This window comes from Bos indicus, chromosome 1, assembly GCF_029378745.1.
Source record: "Bos indicus isolate NIAB-ARS_2022 breed Sahiwal x Tharparkar chromosome 1, NIAB-ARS_B.indTharparkar_mat_pri_1.0, whole genome shotgun sequence".
NCBI lineage: Eukaryota > Metazoa > Chordata > Mammalia > Artiodactyla > Bovidae > Bos > Bos indicus.
Genome location: NC_091760.1, coordinates 19,833,933 through 19,852,946, shown reverse-complemented (window position 1 = coordinate 19,852,946; position 19,014 = coordinate 19,833,933).

Genomic DNA, 19,014 nt, shown 5'->3' with positions numbered 1-19,014 from the left:
GTTCTGATGTATGTTTATACTTTCTTTTTTATTTCAATGAATTTTTAAATCAATTCTTGAATAAGAACTGTGTTATTCTTGGTATTGTAGCTTTATAACTTATTTTATAGGTGGCTCAGATGGTAAGGAATCTGCCTGCAATGCAGGAGACCTGAGTTCAGTCCTTGGGTAAAGAAGATCCCCTGGAGAAGGAAATGGCAACCCACTCCAGTATTTTGCCTGAAGAATTCCATGGACTGAGGAGCTAGCGGACTATAGTCCATGGGGTTGCAAAAGAGTTGGACATGACTGAGAGACTAACGCTTTCATGTAACCAATAGGGCTGGTTCTTCCATGTTACTCTTTTTTTTTTTCCCCAGAATTTTCCTTTTTATTTTTGCTTATTATAATTTTAACATAAGTTTAAAATTGACTTCTTTAGTTATAAGTATTGCTAGTATTTTTACTAGAATCAATGTAAAATTATGGATTATTTAATGGAGATTTACACCTTTATTAGGTTGAGTTTTCCTGTTCAAGGAAAACATTTTATGCTTTTACACTTATATTTTTATGCCTATTTTGTGTCCATTACTAGTGTTTTAAAGCTTCTTAATACAAATTTTGCACATTTTTTTATTAAGTTTTCTGCTGTGTGTATTAATCAGGGTCCTGGCAAGAAAGAGACAGCAAATCCTCAAATGAAGTAATGAAGGAGAGTTTAATGAATGGGCTATTTTTTTTAAAGGTGTGGGAAAGGCATAAGAAAACTCAACAATGGACAGTGTAACATCCCTGAATTATTGTAAGAAGAGAGTAGCAGGAGTGGGAAGGAAGGGTTACCAGGTATTGGAGGGAACACTTATGGTGGCTCAGAGGTTAAGCCTCTGCCTGCAATGCAGGAGACTTGGGTTTGATCCCTGGGTTGGGAAGATCCCCTGGAGCAGGAAATAGCCACCCACTCCAGTATTCTTGCCTGGAGAATCCCATGGACAGAGGAGCCTGGTGGGCTACAGTCCACGGGGTCGCAAAGAGTTGGACACGACTGAGCGACTTCACTTTCACTTTCACTTATAGGAGAAGACTGATGTTCAAGAACTGTGGACATCCATAGAAGGACAGAGACAAATGGAGGAGGAGATAACTCGACCTTGCTCTGTGCTTACCATGTGGTGACCTTCCATGCCCTCCTGTTGGACAAACCCAACAGAAGCAGAGGGCAAGGGAGACCACTGATATGGGCCACAAATGTTGGCCTCCTTAGATGCAGAGAGAGTAGAAAAGGGTGCAATGAACTGAATGTTTGTGCCCCCCACTCATGTATTGAAAGCCTAATCCTGAATGTGATGGTATTAGGAAGTAGATACTTTTGGAGATAATTAGTTCATGAGGATGAAGTCCTCACAATACGATTAGGGCCTTTACAAAATGGACTCTGAGATCTCTTTCACCCTCTTTCCACCATGAGATGATACAACGAAAAGTTGGCAGCATGTAACCTAGGAAAGGGTCCTCACCGGAACCCAACCATACTGGTACTCTGATCTTAGTAGACTTCCAGCCTCTAGAACTATAAGAAATAAATTTATGCTTTTATAAACCACCCCAGTCTATGGTACTTTGCTATGAAAGCCTGGACTAAGACAGAAATTGGTAGCAGGAAGTGGGAATGCTGCTGTAATAGATACCTAAAAATGTGATTGAAACTGGATAATGGGTAGGGGCTGGAAGTTCTGAGATGGGTGCTAGAAGAAATGGGGATAGTTGTAAATAGACATTTAAAGGTGATTCTGATAAGAACTCAGAAGACAGAGAGCTATAGAGAAAGCTTCCTTCTTCTTAGAGAATACCTAATCACTCATGAAGAGAATGTTGGTGTAAAATGCAAAGTATAGGCCATTTTAATGAGGTCTCAGATAGAGATGAGGAATATGTTATTGGAAAATAGAGGAAAGGTGACCCTTTTTATAAAGTGGCAAAAATTTGTGGAATTTTTACATTGTGGGAGGTGGAACGTGCCAGTGATAAAACTGGATATTTAAATGGAGAGATTTCTAAGAAAATGTTGAAGGAGAAGCCTGGTTCCTCCTGACTGCTTATAGAAGAATGTGAGGAGATAGAAATGCTCTGAAGATAAAATCATTGAGCATACAGGAACCAGAGCTTGCAAATTTAGGATATGCTTAGCCTATCCATATTACAAAAGATAAGAACATGTGTTTGGAAGAAAGCACTTAAGGGATGTGAACCATGGAGTTAATCTACCACCTCAACAAAAAGCAAGAGTAGAGATTAGGATTACACCAGGAGACAAACTGCCAGCTGAAACTAAAAGAAGCAGAGAAAATGGGACAAAACGAGGGAAGTCTGTCAGACTTCATAGATCCTACAGGACTGGCCCGTAACACTATTTGAATGTAAACACATGCTATTGCTCTAGACAAGGGAAGAAGAACCCTGAAGTCAATTCAGAAGATCATCAGGGTTGCCACTCCTAACACAGGCCCAGCATACTTGGGCCCTGGGGACAGGATTGTATCAACCTTGATTTCAAACTCAGTGGAGTCCTGGAGGTGCGACCCTCATCCTGACAGAGTGGCACCCACTGCAGAGAGAAATTTAGCATGGGCAATGCCCTGCCAAACTGTAGGGTGACAGTGACACCCCAGTGGGTCCAGAGGGCAGGATCACCTAGTGGGAGTGAAAGGCAGAGTATGGAGCCAAAAAGGATTATTCTGGCGTCTCAAGATCTCAGGCAGTTTGCCTTGCTAGGTTTTGAACTTGCATCACTCCTTCCTTTTTTCCTTTTCCTTCCATTTGAAACGGGAATGTCTGTCCTGTGCCTTTCCTACTATTGTGTTTTAGAAGCACAGGATTTCATTGGTTTACAGCTGGAGAGGAATTTTGCTTGAGTATGAATCTCACTCCTATCTGATTTAGATGATTTTTAGATAAGACTTTGGACTTTTGGACTTCAAAGTTGATGCTGGAATGAGTTATTAATAAGACTTTTGGGTTATTGGGATGGGATGTGAGAAGGACATAAATTTGGGGGGGTCAGGGCTAGAATGCAGTGAACTGAATGTTTGTTGTCTTCCCCAGATTCCTATGTTGAAATCCCAGCTCCCAGTGTGATGGTATTAGGATGTGGAGCATTTAAAATGTGATCATGGAGGTAGATTTTGTAAGGGATTAGTGGTCGTATATTAATAAAAGGGATCCTAGAGAGTCTTTTAACCCAGCTCTGCCATGTGAGGATAACAAGAATTATCAGTCTGCAGCCCAGAAGAGAGCTCTCTCTAAAATCTGACCACCTGCCACCATCATCTCTGCCTTCCAGCCTCTAGAAACTGTGAGAAATAGATTTCTGTTATCAATAAGCCACCCAGTTTATGGTGCTGTTATAACACTTGAACTGACAAAGTCAACAGTAAAGGGTGGATCTGAAGGGGAAATAAGAGATATTTAGTACACTACATATCTTTTTGTTAATATTGTAAATGAAATATTTTGTCATCTTTTCCTGGTGTGTGTGTATGTACAGTTCTGCCATCTTGAACCTAAACTCTAAAGGAGTTGATGGACATCTATACAAGTACTTGCAATACATGTGCAATCATAGGGGTAATAAAAGGTCCCCTAAAAGCTTTAGCAGGTAGACCTGATAAAGGCTGCTGCTGCTACTGCTAAGTCACTTCAGTCGTGTCTGGCTCTGTGTGACCCCATTGATGGCAGCCCACCAGGCTCCCCCGTCCCTGGGATTCTCCAGGCAAGAACCCTGGAGTGGGTTGCCATTTCCTTCTCCAATGCATGAAAGTGAAAAGTGAAAGTGAAGTTGCTTAGTCGTGTCCAACCCTCAGCGACCCCATGGACTGCAACCCACCAGGCTTCTCCGTCCATGGGATTTTCCAGGCAAGAATACTGGAGTGGGGTGCCATTGCCTTCTCTGTGATAAAGGCTATGGAGTTATAAAAATCTCCTGAAAGAAGAGAATTCTGTTGATAGTCTAAGGATAATAAGGTGTTACACAGATGAAGAAGCAGTGGTGGTAGATTGTGGTAAAGAGAAACTGGAGATGAAGGAGGTTTTCAAGTTGGATGAGGAATTTGAATTCTTTTTCACTGTTTACTTGCTGTCTGACCTTGGTTGCCTTACCAAGTTCTCTGTGTCATGCTTTTACCATCTGTAAAGTATATGTAATAATACCTGACAGGGTTGTTGTAAGAATTAAATAAGAAATGTATTTGATTTGAGGGGTACAGTACCTGGCAGATGGTGAGTGCTCAGTAAGTGTTAGCGATGGTCATTAATAATGTATGAGAAAGACTTAGAGTCAGCAGAGAGTGAGACCCATCAGATGAAATTCATTAGAATGTGTAGTGGCAGCTGGTCAGAGGCTCAACTGGAAATGTAGAAAAAGATAAGAATTTGGAGGACTCCGACTTGCTAAAGAGTTTGGACGTTGTTCCAAGGCAATAGTAGGAAGTGTCCCTTATTACAGGGAAGTGATATGATCAGATGTTTGTTTCAGAAAGTGCTGATGCTCACTATTTGTGTCTCTTCTCTTCCTCCTGGGCACACTACCAAGCCTAGGGGCCTGCATTCTGGCCAAGAGGATATATTAGTTAGGATTCTCCAGAGAAGCAGAACTACCAGGATGTGTGTATGTGTGTGTGTTGTGTGTGTGTGTCTGTATATGTTTATGCATATAAAGAGATTTATTATGAGGAACTGGCTCACCTGTTTATGAAGGCTGCTGAGTCCAAAATCTGCAGTGAGGGTTGGCAGGCTGGAGACACATGAGAAGTGATGGCACAGATGAAGTCTGAAGGCAGTAGGCTGGAGAATTCTCTCTTGCTTAGAGAGATGGCTCCTTTTATTCTATTCATATCTTCAACTGATTGGATTTGGACCACCCACATTATGGAGGAGAGACTGCTTTTCTCAAAGTTCATTGATTTAAATGTCAATCTCATCTAAAAGTACCCTGAAAGTTACAATTAAAATTCAATGTCACAGGAAGGGTGTGTTCAGCAAAGTGATATGTGCCCCTTACAGACTGGGCCTTAGACATAGTCCTCCATGCTTGCTTTCTTTGCTTCTTGGAAGGTGGGAGGCAGAGGATCTGGAATGGGATTGTGAATCTTGGGGGAATGAAACTGAAGTGATAGCATTAGTTGCTCAGTCATGTCTGGCTCTTTGCATCCCCGTGGACTGTAGCCCGCCAGGCTTCTCTGTCCATGGGATTTCCCAAGCAAGAATACTGGAGTGGGTTGCCATTTCCTCCTCCAGGGGATCATCCCGACCCAGGGATTGAACCTGGGTCTCCTGCATTACAAGCAGATTCTTTATTGTCTGAGCCATAGGGGCTTCCCAGGTGGTGCTAGTGGTGAAGAATCCCCCTGCCAATGCAGGGGGAATGAGGGAGTCACTAAATGGAAGGAAACTGGGTCCCTGAAAGACTAGATGGAACAGAGCCTTTATCCCACTTTATCTTTCATTGAGCGGTGACATGTGTGAAAGAAAAGCATATGTTGTGTTAAGCTTTGGGATTTCAGGGCTTGTTTATTAGGCTGAGAGCCAGGAATTCTTTGGAGAGTGTTGTTGGTATGCTGTCCCTCCTCCCCCTTTCTTTGGAAGAGGAGAAGGGTGTCAAGGGATGCTTGCATATTGTGGATTTTGAGAGACAGAGGAAGTCATATTTTGATTCATGCCTGAGGCGTCTAAAGGTAAGAGATGTGTCTTTAACAGAGGTTTCAAGGGCATTCTGGATGAATGAATGATGCAGTCATTCTGGCAGCAGTAAGAAGAATGTGATGAAACAGGTAAATGCTAAGAGTCAGGGAGATCAGTAGGAATTTGTGGTTCAAATCTAGGCAAGAGGTGATGTTGATCTGGATTACGTTGGAACAGTGGGTGTGCAGAAGCTGTCTAAATTAATCAAACTGTGGTTAATAATAAACCTTCAGTGCCTTACGAATTTATCTCAATGTAAATTCAAAATTTTCTTTTTTCTAGGTAAAATCAGAGTTGATTATTTGGATTCATTCTACGATAAAGGAAAACTTACGGAATACGATGCTCTTTTGGGTGTTCCAGTTATACACCATCATATCCATCCTGTAAAATCAACTAGGTGTACTCTTTATCATTCTACTATATTGCCATGAAGATCTTTCTTATTTGGCTTTGTTGAAATGCTACATAAGAAGACAGAGACATTCATCCATTTTCACTTCATGATGCCCATAGTCTGAATTAGTTAATACCACTTGATATCATTTTAGCAAGCAGGTTCTAGCTATGTTAGAGACCCAGGGTTAAGAGATTTTAGGGGCAGGAATTATAAAAAGAATAATATGAACGCTAAAACACTGGGATGCTGAAATAGAGTGTACCGTTGGGATATTTGGGCAACCAAGCCGAAGGGAGGTGGCACTAGGTACCAGGGTATCTTTCCCCCTTTTACCTGGGTGAAAGTAAGAGGAAAGTGCCGAGGAGAGTCCAGGTGCTCTGTTTTATCCATCCCGCAAAAGGGGCAACCTCGGTGAAGCCCACCTCACGTGACCTTCTGTGGTTACTTGGCACAGTTCGGCATGTGTGTCCAGAGCAGTGACTGTGGCAGAAAATTGAAGTTGACTCCCAGTCCCTCAGTTTAAAATTTTAGAACTTTCACACTGCAGGACGAGAGTTCTTAATGCATATTAATGGCCCGATTGTTCAGGTGGAAAAGGACTGAGGATGAATACACCGAGGCTAGTAGTCTGCGAGCTGACTTCTGTGCTGTGTGTAAATTTGGTCACACACTTGAAGCATCAGAGGGAGAATCATAGGATGGCAGAAGAGAGTTAAATAATTCATCAGTTTCTCAACCAACCTTTGGCATAATTCAGAAGAAGCTCATAGAAGGCTCTGAATAAATCCTGTTTGAATAAATAAACTGGGAACTACTGATTATGTGACTTGCTTCTGTTGTTGTGAACTGGGAGAAATATTTAAATTGTAGAAACAGCAATGATTCCTGCACAATATCCACAAATTTCAAATTCACCTGCAAATAAAGGAATAAATTTATCTATAATGAAAGATTTCTTACCTGGAGTTATTTTATTTAGTGTATTTTATATAAGGAATCCAGGACTATAGTTAGGTAACATCTTTCTGAATGCTTTTGAGTAGATGGATTTTTCCATGTTAATTGTCCATAAAGGGCAAATAATAGACACAAAACTTGCCTTTTTAATTTGAAAGTTTAATGTTACAGTGATTATCTATCAATAGTTCTTTGAGATTTTTAGAAGAAATTTTGTATTGCAATAATTATTATTTTAATTTGTGACTTGATTAATATAGTCAGTTATCAGTTTCAATAAACATAATGCATTGGGAATACTGATGAGTCCAATTAGTAGACGTAATGACTCGACTCTCCTCAAGAGGGCAGCAAAACTGCATAGCTCAGTTCTGAAAGATAGCGAAGAAAATATTAAAAAGCAAGTTCGCAAAAAAAAAAAAGAGCAAGTTCACAGACGTTCCCTGACCTGATCATTCATATTACGCCAACTAATTAAGCATAACAGGCTCTGGTATTTGTATTGGCATTTTGTGGACATTTAGCCTTTCCTTTGTGGAATGAAAAAAAAAATCGTTTTCATTTTAGGTTAGACAAAGGAACTATACTTGCTTGGGGTCTCAAAATGCATTGTTTACTTTAAATGACCAAATGTTTAAATAAATTACTGTTTATAACAAAGAAGTTATAGGTCTCCCCCCCCCCCCCCCCAACCCCCCCCACCCCCGCCCCGCACCGCCCCCCGCCCCCTCCAGTAGAATTACTTCATTTGTGAAGGACAAGATAATGATTGTGTTTGCCTGGGGCTATTTTGGAAATTGACTTTCTTTTTATGATCTGTCCCAGGTAGAAAAATTTCTGTGTCCCAGAGAGAAGGAAATATGAAGATTGGTGTCAAGAAAGAGAAATGGGAGAGAGTTGAATGCATCCCTGCCCAGTTCTATAGAAGGAGATCTGGTCATTTTCTAGACCAGTTACAGGTGAGGGTTGGCATTACCAGGTACCACATCTTGTAGTACTTTCTCTGTTTTTCCAGGCACCATTCTTGCACCAGAAGGTGATCAAGTGATTCTGGTAAAGGTGTTACCTAACAGTGGTTCAAAATGTTTCTTCCCTGTGGTGTATTTGCATTGAATAGAGGATTTGTGAAGATTAGAAAATTTCCAAGGCATGAAGAAATGGATTTTAGAATGGTAGCATTCTGGTCCTCAGCAAGTTTATCCTTTGTATATAGCAGGCTTCTACTAAATAGTTACTAAATGAATGAATAAACACCTAAAGGGATAAATGAAATATGTAGCTGCTCTTCCAGCTGCCCAAAGTACAGAATAGAAATTCTCTTTTTTTGTGAGTCTCTTTTGATGGGGTAAAACTTTGCTAATTATTTGTAGAAATAGTTTAGGTAGATGATTTAAGCAAAAGTATTTGAAGGTTCTTCATTACATTATATTAAATAGATTGAAAAGGAGTCAAAATGGTTTAATAGCATGGTGGCCACCAGGAATGTACTTAAAGTTTGAATTTAGGATTCTCATCTTTCAACTCTTTAAAGATTTTGCAATAACTGTTATTTAGTTGCTAAGTTGTACAGACCGCATGGACTGCAGTCCCCCAGGCTCCTCTTGTCCATGGAATTTCCCAGGCAAGAATACTAGAGTGGGTTGCCATTTCCTTCTCCAGGGGAATCTTCCCGATCCAGGGATCAAACCCACATCTTCTGCATTGACAGGCAGATTCTTTACCACTGAGCCACCAGAGAAGCTGAATTAGTATTCATATTTATCAAACATGTATTCTTTGCAAATACTTGTGCTAGTCCTGTATTGTAATTTGCTGCACATTTTGAAAAGAAGAATAAACTGCAACATATAAAACATATAACAATGTATTTATGATCTCCCTGGAGTCCCAAGACTAATACACATGACAACATTGTTAACCACAAAAGGTATAGATTACTAATGCGGATGAGTGAGTGCACAATCCAGGATTAAAACAGTTCTGAAGAAGAGAGGTCAACACAGTTCAAGACCCTGGGGAAGGCTACACACCGAAAGGGGCCTTGAGCAGACTTCTAGAGTGCAGGTAAGATTCAGATGCAGAGAGAAAGGGAGGGTGTACTAGGAAGAGCAGCTTGTGTAGACATGAAGTGATGAGCATGGCACATTCAGCAAATAGACTAGAGAGGAATTGCAAATTGGATAATAAAGCTAAAGCTGGAGGAGTGATTTGGGGCCTTTAATACTGCTACTGAAATCTCCATCTCTGTACACCAGCACTGAATCAAAATCATGGAGACAACTTTGGGTAAGAAAGAAAAGAGTAGCTTTATTTCTTTGCCAGGCAAAGAAATCCGCATCAAGCTAGTGCCATCAAGACTGTGTCCTTCCTGAAAGGGTTCAGTAAGTAAAACTTACAGTGTTAGCTCAAAATATGGTTCTCTTTTTTTTTGTTTGTTTTGATTTCTTTATTTTGGCTGCATCCCTGCAGTGGAAGTGTGGAATCTTAACCACTGGACCATCAGGAAAGTCCTCAGAATAAGATTCTTGATGAGGACGGAGCAGTTGTTGGGTCTGTATCCTTCTGTTCTTATGGAACATTTAAAAACCATCAAGGCTGGTGTCAGGAGTCCTGGTGATGGGCTCTGGTGGTCTCTGAGATTGCTATACTGGGATCTCCTCTTCTGGAATGAAGAATGCTTACAAAGAAGAGGAGTGTTAGGGAGTGTCTCAAAGAGGAAAAACGCCAGGTGCCTGATAGAGCTTTAACTAACAAGTGAATTACTTTAAGCAGTCAGAGTGCAAAGGAATCATTAACAACAACAACAACAACAACAAACAGAGAAAGAGAACCTACAAGTGAAGCATAACGTGATGGAGACCTAGCCGGTCAGTTTGAGCTTTACCAGCATAAAGGTTTTTGCAATTCAAGTTATAAAAAAAAGATGAACTGTTTAACACTGTTGAGTAGGAGAATGATGAAAGGATAGTCATGTTTCCAGAAATGTACTCCTCTCCATTTCCATGGTTGTGGAAGCCACCAAAAGCCTGTGGAATAACAGTGAGAGGAGGAATATTTGACGGTGGGAAGGGTAAAGGACAGAGGGACCTGTTTATTTTTCTTAACTATAAATGTTACAGTTACAGCTCTGAGTTATATTTTCAAACCTATATTATGATATATTTTAAGAAAGGAGGCTTAGAATAAATCTGTCTCAATTTCCATACTAAGATTGCATTAATGATAGGATAGATTCCAACCTGGATCCCATAAATGTGTCATAGTCACTAGGAATCCACGTAAAAGATGAAAGCCAATGATGGTACAGTTTTTCACTAAGGAACTGCTTCTAACATCAAACACTGGCAAACTAATGGTTTGCTGGAAGGAAAGTGAAGTCGCTCAGTCGTGTCCGACTCTTTGCAACCCCATGGACTGTAGCCTATCAGGCTCCTCCGTCCATGGGATTTTCCAGACAAGAGTGCTGGAGTGGATTGCCATTTCCTTCTCCAGGGGATCTTCCCGACCCAGGAATCAAACCCAGGTCTCCCGCATTGCAAGCAGACGTTTAAACATACCCTTTAATAGATAGTCACAGATTCAGTCAGGAATATCTTATTTCTTCCAAATGGAAATCCACTACAGAAGCCACATTGTTTTTTTTTTTTTTTTTTTGAATGGATGTATGAGCGCCGAAGAATTGATGCTTTTGAACTGTGGTGTTGGAGAAGACTCTTGAGAGTCCCTTGGACTGCAAGGAGATCCAACCAGTCCATCCTGAAGGAGATCAGCCCTGGGATTTCTTTGGAAGGAATGATGCTAAAGCTGAAACTCCAGTACTTTGGCCACCTCATGCGAAGAGTTGACTGATTGGAAAAGACTCTGATGCTGGGAGGGATTGGGGGCAGGAGGAGAAGGGGACGACAGAGGATGAGGCGGCTGGATGTCATCACTGACTCGATGGACGTGAGTCTAGGTGAACTCCAGGAGTTGGTGATGGACAGGGAGGCCTGGTGTGCTGTGATTCATGGGGTCGCAAAGAGGCAGACATGACTAAGCGACTGAACTGAACTAAACTGAACTGAACTGATTAATATATTGCAGAAACATGCACAGGGTATTTTTATGTATCAAACTAAATGTCTTTGCCAGGTTGTGATTGTGTACTTTCATGATACAAATACTATCACTAAGAATTCATCATTTCTAAACTAGATTTCACTTGAACTTACAAACTTACCATTTTAATCACATATTTGAAAAAGTTATTTTCTTATAGAAAAGTACAAATAAGTAAAATAAAATAGAATACATGAAGGAAATGTACCACAAAGTTATGGAGTTAGAGATATATAAGCACCAAAAAGAATTTGGTAAATGACCGTGGGGAACTATTTTTGTTAATATCCAGTTCATTCATTCTTCTCTCCTTCTTTCCTCTTGTCTCTCCCTACCCCTTTGCCTCCACTTCCAGGCCTGTTCTCTGACTCTTTCAGATTGTCAGTAGAGCTGGTTTTCAAACATATTTTAAACTTTTATTCTCAACCATAATCCTTGTATTCTTTCTCACTTTATATTCACGTTATTGCAAGAATTTGATTGTTTTCCTTAGAGTGTATCAAAGTGTCATTTTTAAAATTTTATTTCTTTTTTATGTGTTTTCAAGAAATATAAACATATATCTACTCTTTTTAGGACTTCCATGGTGGCTTGGTCAGTAAAGAATTGGCCTGCAGTGTGGGGTACCTTGGTTCGATCCTTGGGTTGGGAAGATCCCCTGGAAGAGGGCTTGGAAACCCACTCCAGTATTTTTGCCTGGAGAATCCCCATGGACAGAAGAGCCTGGTAGGTATAGTCCATGGGGTCGCAGAGTTGGACAAGACTGAGTGATTAAGCACAGCACTCTTTTAAGATTCTTTTCCCATATAGGTCATTACAGAGTATTGAGTACAGTTCCCTATGCTATACAATAGGTCCTTATTAGTTGTCTGTTTTATATTTGGTAGTACGTATTTGTCAATCTCAAATCCCCAAATTATGCCCCTCTTTCCCTCCCTTAGTAACTTAGTAATTATAAGCTTGTTTGCTATATTTGTGACTCTATTTCTGTTTTGTAAATAAGTTCATTGGATCATTTTTTAGATTCCACATGTAAGTGATATCATATTTATTTTTCTCTGTGTGATCTACTTCACTTAGTTATGCTAATCTCTAGGTCCATTCATGTTGCTGAAAGTAGCATTATTTTGTGTTTTTTTAATGGCCGAGTAATATTTCACTGTGTATAAGTACTACATCTTTATCCATTCATCTGTTGATGGACATTTAGGTTGCTTCTGTGTCTTGTCTATTGTAAATAGTGCTGCTATGAACATTGGATTCATGTATCTTTTCGAATTAGTTTTCTCTGAATATATGCCTATTGGAGAAGACGATGGCACCCTACTCCAGTATTCTTGCCTGGAAAATCCCATGGATGGAGGAGCCTGGTGGGCTGTAGTCCATGGGGTCGCAAAGAGTTGGACACGACTGAGCAACTTCATTTTCACTTTTCACTTTCATGCATTGGAGAAGGAAATGGCAACCCACTCCAGTATTCTTGCCTGGAGAATCCCAGGGACGGGGGAGCCTGGTGGGCTGCTGTCTATGGGGTCTCACAGAGTCGGACACGACTGAAACGACTTAGTAGCAGCAGCAGCAGCAGCAGCAGTAGGATTGCTAGATCATATGGTAGTTTTATTTTTGGTTTTTTAAGGAACTTCCATACTGTTCTCCATAGTGGTTGTACTAATTTACATTCCCACCTGGTGGCTCAGCTTGTAAAGAATCTGCCTACACTGCAGGAGACCTGGGTTTGATCCCTGGGTTGGGAGGATCCCCTGGAGAAGGGAAATACTCTTACAGACCAGTATTCTGGTCTGGAGAATTCCATGTGTACAGACTAGTATTACAGACCAGTATTCTGTACTGTAGAATTCCATGGACTGTATAGTCCATGGGGTCTCAAAGAGTTGGACACGACTGAGCAACTTTCACTTTCACTTCACTTTCACCAACAGTTTAGGAGAATTCCTTTTTCTCTACACCCTCTCCAGCACTTATTATTTGTAGACTTTTTGATGATGGCCATTCTGACTGGTGTGAGGTATAGTTTTGCTTTGCATTTCACTAATAATTAGTAATGTTGAGCATCTTTTTGACCATCTGTATGTATTCTTTGGAAAAATGTGTTTAGATATACTACCCTGGCATGGCCTATTTTTTGATTACATTGTTCGGTTTTTTTTGACATAGAGCTGCATGAGTTTTTTTGTATATTTTAGAGATGAGTCCCTTGTCAGTTGCTTTGTTTGCAGATATTTTCTCCCATTTTGTAGGTTGTCTTTTCATTTCGTTTATGGTTTCCTTTGTTGTGCAGAAGCTTTTAAATTTAATTAGGTCCTATTTGTTTATTTTGGGGAAGAAACATAAGCTGGAATCAATATTGCCAGGAGAAATATCAGTAACCTCAGATATGCAGATGACACCACCCTTATGGCAGAAAGTGAAGAGGAACTAAAAAGCCTCTTGAAGAAGGTGAAAGTGGAGAGTGAAAAAGTTGGCTTAAAGCTAAACATTCAGAAAACGAAGATCATGGCATCCAGTCCCATCACTTCATGGGAAATAGATGGGGAAACAGTGGAAACAGTGTCAGACTTTATTTTTTTAGGCTCCAAAATCACTGCAGATGGTGACTGTAGCCATGAAATTAAAAGACGCTTACTTCTTGGAAGGAAAGTTATGACCAACCTAGATAGCATATTCAAAAGCAGAGACATTACTTTGCCATAAAAGGTCCGTCTAGTCAAGGCTATGGTTTTTCCAGTGGTCATGTATGGATGTAAGAGTTGGACTGTGAAGGCTGAGCACCGAAGAATTGATGCTTTTGAACTGTGGTGTTGGAGAAGACTCTTGAGAGTCCCTTGGACTGCAAGGAGATCCAACCAGTCCATTCTGAAAGAAACCAGCCCTGGGATTTCTTTGGAGGGAATGATGCTGAAGCTGAAACTCCAGTACTTTGGCCACCTCACGTGAAGAGTTGACTCATTGGAAAAGACTCTGATGCTGGGAGGGATTGGGGGCAGGAGGAGAAGGGGACGACAGAGGATGAGATGGCTGGATGGCATCACTGACTCAATGGACGTGAGTCTCAGTGAACTCCGGGAGTTGGTGATGGACAGGGAGGCCTGGTGTGCTGCAATTCATGGGGTTGCAAAGAGTCGGACACAACTGAGCAACTGAACTGAACTGAACTCTAAGAAGTGGATCAAAACTGTGATCTGTGTCAAAGAGTGTGTTCTGCCTATGTTTTCCTCTAAGAGTTTTATAATGTCTGGCATTACATTTAGGTCTTTGATCCATTTTGAGTTTATTTTTTTATATGGTGTTAGAAAATGTTCTAATTTCATTTTTTTCTTGTAGTTGTTCAATTTTCCCAGTATCACTAGTTGAAAAATTTGACTCTTTTTTCCCTTAGAGTGTCTCAAAGTGTGTTGTTACCTTTTGCTTTTATAACTTCAAACAAGAATGTATGATTTGACCACTTTTTCAAAATGGCCATCAACAAAAATCTACAAACAATAAATGCTGGAGAGGGTGTGGAGAAAAGGGAACCCTTTTGAGCTATTGGTAGGAATTTAAATTAGTATAGCCACTATGGAGAACAGTGTGTGATTCTTTAACAAACTAGGAATAAACCTACTATGACCCCAAAATCCCACTACTAGGCAATCCCGCTACCCTGAGAAAACCATAACTGAAAAAGACACATGTACCCCAATGTTCATTGCAGCATATTTATGATAGTTAGGACATAGAAGCAATCTAGATGCCGATTGACAGATGAATGGATAAAGAAGTTGTGGTACATATACACAATGGAATATATCTCAGTCATAAAAAGGAACACACTTGCATTAGTTCTAATGAGGTAGATGAACCTAGAGCCTATTATACAGAGTGAAGTAAGTCAGAAAAACAAATATCATATGTTAGCACATATATATGGAATCTAGAAAGATGGTTATAATGAATGTATTTTCAGAGCAACAGTGTAGACACAGACATAGAGAACAGATTTTTCAACACAGTAGGGAAGGAGAGAGTAGAATGAATTGAGAGAATAGCTGCTGCTGCTGCTAAGTCGCTTCAGTCGTGTCCTACTCTGTGCGACCCCATAGATGGCAGCCCACCAGGCTCCCCTATCCCTGGGATTCTCCAGGCAAGGGAACACTGGACTGGGTTTCCATTCCCTTCTCCAATGCATGAAAGTGAAAAGTGAAGTCGCTCAGTCATGTACGACTCTTAGCGACCCCATGGACTGCAGCCCACCAGGCTCCTCCATCCATGGGATTTTCCAGGCAAGAGTACTGGAGTGGGGTGCCATTTGAAATATATATATTATCATATGTAAAATGGATAGCTAGTAGGAATTTGCTGTATGACACAGAGAGCTCAAACCTGGTGCTCTGTGACAATGTAGAGAGGTGGGATGGGGTGGGAGGGAGGTTCAAGAGGGAGGGAACATATATGTACCTATGGCTGATTCACACTGATGTATGGCAGAAACCAACACAACATTGTAAAGCAATTATCCTTTAATTAAAAACAAATTAAAAGAGAAGATATTATTTGACCACTTTTAATTTTTATTGTTATAATATTTCTTGATAAATATTACTGTATTACCTCTATTGTCTATAATATTGAATTGCAAAATTTATGTGATCTTTTCTTTTTGTTTTCTCTTATCATCCCAGATATCCTGTTTTTCCACTTTCATTAGCATAAAAAAGTTTATACACACATATATTTTTTAATTTTGTTTTCTAAAACAAATAACTTCTATATTTAAAATAGCTTTGTAATTTAAGTATTGTTTTAAGACTTGAAATCTGAGAGAGGAGAAGTTATGCCAACCAACAAATATTATTAACATCGTGAATGAATCTTGGGCAGTATTCAGTGCTGTGAGGGACAAAAGAAATACATTAATTATTTGGAATATTTTAGTAGTATTTCCTGACACCAGATTTGCAAGTACCACCAGAAAATATGAGTTTTCTTGTATACTTTATTCTTAATAGTCATGAGAGCAGAAAATATTAATAATAAATTTCTTTTGCGACTATGGACTGCCCACCAACAGTAGCAGCAACAACACCTAATCTTTATTGAGGGCTTAATATGTACCAGTCAATTTTATAATCACTTTTTATGTATTTACTTATTTTTTCATTGAAACAATCATATGGTATAATCATATTAATATACTGCTCCAATAAGAGATAATGTAGCAAAAAACATGAAGTAACTTGCTAATGATTACCCTGTTTGTAAGTGATGGAGCCACAGATTCGCACCTGGGTAGTCTGTCTTCAGAACCAACACTCATAACTACATTTACCTTTTATTACTCTGTGTTTCCCCTACATTCCTCACCAAGCTCACTCTAATTAGGAGCGTGACTATCTCATGGTGTGCCTTAAATTACAAATTATTTTATATCAGATACTTTCCCAATTATTTGGAAATAGGCAAAATCAAGCATTTAAATGACAATTATTTTTTTTTTTCTAATTAAGACTTAGTCTTGATCACAAAATGTATACAATATAGTTGGAGAAATTAGATGCAATTTAATGTGCAAACTAGCCACCTATACAAGTACTATATACTGATTTGTTAAAAGTCTAAGGAGTGTAGTATGGACAACATTAGGGGGAATTATTGGAGGGGATCTGTAGGGTCTCAATGTACACAAGGAACTATCTTCTGAGAATGCTGAAGAGTATGTAGGTTCTTCAGTGGGACTGCTAGTTGGGTGAGGTGGCAGATGGTGAGCAGAGCATGAAGACAGAGGAAATGCGCTGCAGGGAAGCAATAAGAAGTGGTGAGAGCCACTTCCGAGCAGAAACTTCAAGAGCTGCCTTCTGGTTTGCCATCATCTCTTTTCTTTTTACTGTGAGACTGGTAAATTTTTAGAAGAGGGTGGCTTCATGACCTAGAATCTTGGGGTGAAGAAGCACGGAGCAGAGTCACCAGCAACCTACACCTTAAACTTGAAATAAACTCTCTTCCTGTTCGCCATTAAGCTTTGGGATCATCTATTGATGCAGCATTTCCTAGCTAATAAAGCTAGCTAGTAGGCAGTATCATTATCCCAAACATAAATGGTTAGGGATTTGGGCAATGAGAACAAGGGACACATCTAAAAGTCAGTGTCAGGGAAGAGTTGACAGGACTTGGTGACTGATGGGTTGTAAGGTGCAAAGATTTAAAAGAAACTGGCAAGATGACCTTAATGGTTTTGCTTTGGCAGAATAAATCATTTATCAAAAATGATGAAGTATAGAAGATGTGTTTGAAAGATTTAAAGGGTTTAAAGAGAAACCCTTTAAATCCTTTTCAAGGAGTTAAAAAGATACTGTAAGGTGGGTAAAGAAAAAAAGCTACTGGGCTGAGCTCACTGAAAAATTTGGTAGTTCAGAGAAATTTCATAGTGCTGAGAAGGTGAACTTTCAAAAGAAAATCTTTGTTTTACTATGTTTTTTTTTTTTAAAGTTAGGCCATACATTTGCATGTACACCAGGGCTTCCCTGGTGGCTCAGATGGTAAAGAATCTGGCAATGCAGGAGACCTGAGTTCGATCCCTAGATTGGGAAGATCCCCTGGAGAAGGGAAAGGCTACCCACTCCAGTATTCTGAACTGGAGAATTCCATGGACAGAAGCTTTATCTATCTCTTTTATACTTTAATAAAACTTCATTACACAAAAGGTCTGAGCAATCAAGCCTTGTCACTGGGCCCAGATTGAATTCCTCTCCTCCAGAGACCAAGAATGGTGTTGTTCATGGCTCATAGCAACAATCTTTCAGAAGGAGGGAGAAAGTAGAGGAAAGAGGGTTTGAAATTAGCCACTGAGAGAAACAGACCCGATCATGGTTAGGGGATTGCTGAATACAGTGGGCTTGTTTGATGTTAGACTAAGAATTCACAGTGTGCTGAGTCTCAATAGATCTCTGTCTTCTCTCAGCAGTGTTTAGTGTCCTGGGCACAGGCAACAAAAGCTCACAATAAGCATGATCCAGATTTGTGAGTTTTACAGATTAAATTATTTGCCCAAGGTCATACTTAGAGTTCTGTATAATCCCTTCTCGTTGTTTTCTCAGAAAAATACAGTGTCTCCTCAGGGATATGTTTTATATTCCTGTGGTTCTGATAATATTCACATTGGCTGGACATTCATCTCTTTAGGGGGACTTAGATTTTTTTTTTTAAATATCCTTGGTTCTTTATAAATGGTGATTTTGGTTTTTGGATAACTTTTTCACTTTGGTAAGCTTTTCAGATAACTTTCATTGGTGGGAAAAATTTTCTGTGTTTTTTTAAATAGAAGCTTGTCACCTTATTTAATTCATATGTCAGATAATTAACAATCATTATTAAGTGCTGGATATATGCTAAATGCTATGCTAAAGCCCAAGGATACCAAGATAGGGCTTCTCTGGTGGCTGAGATGGTAAAGAATCTACCTGCAATAGAGGAGACCCAGTCTCTGGGTTTGGAAGATCCCCTGGAGAAGGGAATGGCTACCCACTCCAGTATTCTTGTCTGGAAAATTCCATGGACTAAGGAGCCTGGTGGGCTCTAGTACGTGGGGTTGCAAAGAGTTGTACACCACTGAGTGACTAAATGAAATAAGGATAAATGAAATAAGGCACACGTCCTTGATGTGCTTAGAAAGGTCAAAACTGGCTGGAAAGTATAAACGGAAATAACTTATAACACCAGAAAGTGTTACTTGCAGCTTCTTAAGCTCCTAGAATTTGTATAACTTGTTTTCTAGTGACCTTTGCTCTAACTTGCTATTGAGGGACCTGCCTCTGAAAAAATTTCTACTATCTCCCTACTTTCCTCCACTC